At 45.7% G+C, this 1,608-nt stretch overlaps 1 protein-coding gene across 1 annotated transcript in view; it reads right to left on the reverse strand.

The window, feature by feature from the left end:
• LOC116851357 overlaps positions 1–1,608 on the reverse strand; it is a 9,988-nt gene that overhangs the window by 5,423 nt on the left and 2,957 nt on the right. The window lies entirely within an intron of this gene.

Below are 1,608 nucleotides of genomic sequence, written 5' to 3' on the forward strand. Positions count from 1 at the left end.
TGCAACTCTGGACAGGCACACATGTCACATACAAGAACTAATGCTCAATGCACCAATTAACAAAAGAAATGTATATTTAAACGTGAACACACATGTTTCTTTGGTGGGATCCGATCACCACGCAACATGAAATAAATGAACAAGAGAAAATTGGCTCGCACGCACTTAACCTACGCAGCAAGGAACAAAGGAACAGTATTCTTTACAATATCTCAAGCTTAACTCTAACGCTGGTACTTAATTCTAATACACGGTATGTTGGTATATAGAAAAAAGAAAGGAACGTTATCACGGCTTGTGTGGAGGTCGCAGTACAAAACAAATCAAAGGAAAGAAAGGATTTCTCTACACAAGCAAGGTCGAATACATGCGTACCTGCGTACCGACACGTGTATAGATTAGGCACAATGTTAAGACTGTGCACACAGGTGATCACGCAGGAGCACGTGATCGACACCGCGCCGACGTACCGTGTGCGCACGTGGGTCTGTCCGCGGCACGTAGACAACCCGTGTTACTGCCCGCGTATGCACGGCACAATCATACCTTTTTGAGCGAGCATGGAAATACGCGTAGCGAGACACAAAAAATACCTTACTTGCTAATGCGCGCGTGTGACCGACGTCACAAGCAATTGCACGTGGCGCACTACTACACTGGCGTGCTTAATGGTACAACACAGCAATATTTCCGCGCGGTTACATTTCACGAGTTTCTCTTTGGCACAACGCTTTACAAAGGCTTACGCCACTGCGTCTTCGTGATTACTTGCACGATTTATCTCGCTCAATTCCGGCACGAGAGAGGACACACATGTGTCGCAATAACGAACCGGCACGCACCTCACGAAGGACACCGCGACACGTAGGACGGCTAGTCCAGACAAAGGAAAACGTGTATACAAATCTCAAGTGTGAGAGAAAACGGCTTTTACCTTCTTACGACCTGCTACGACTGACTGGTAGAGAGAACCGTCTATAGCACTTACGGTGCGATCGCAAAATCTTGGCGCGGCAGTAGTTTCTGCTTTCGCCTATCAGCGTGCGGCAGCTGCTGCACAGGTGTGTATGCATGTGCGTGTGCATCCAGCGTTAGCTGGGGCGCCACATATCTCGCGTTGTATAAGTGCGATCGGTTTACGCTAGATAGCGTTAGAAAGATAAGATTTCGTACTAAAAAAACTTCTCAGACAATTTTGTGATTGTTTGACTCAGTATTGTTTGAGCGCGCGTCAAAGATGGACACCAGCAAAGAGAAAATACGCCATATTTTACAGTTTTTCTTCGATAAAGGTGAAAACGCAAGCCAGGTGGCTGAAAATGTGAATAGTGTTTATGGTCCTGATACTGTAATAGCCAATCACGCGCAATTTTGGTTTCGTCGATTCCGTTCCGGTAATTTTGATGTCAAAGATGCACCACGCTCTGGAAGGCCAATTGTCGAAAATGTCGATAAAATAATGGAAATCGTCATGTAAGCACTGTTTCAATTGCCCAGGAGCTAAACATTGCACAAAAAACCGCTTGGAACCACTTGAATAAGGCTGGATACAAAAAGAAGCTCGATGTATGGGTGCCACACGAGTTAACGCAAAAAAACCTCATGGAC

This window comes from Odontomachus brunneus, unplaced genomic scaffold, assembly GCF_010583005.1.
Source record: "Odontomachus brunneus isolate Ranch 3 - 2012 unplaced genomic scaffold, Obru_v1 Obru_scaffold_172, whole genome shotgun sequence".
NCBI classification, from domain to species: Eukaryota; Metazoa; Arthropoda; class Insecta; order Hymenoptera; family Formicidae; genus Odontomachus; species Odontomachus brunneus.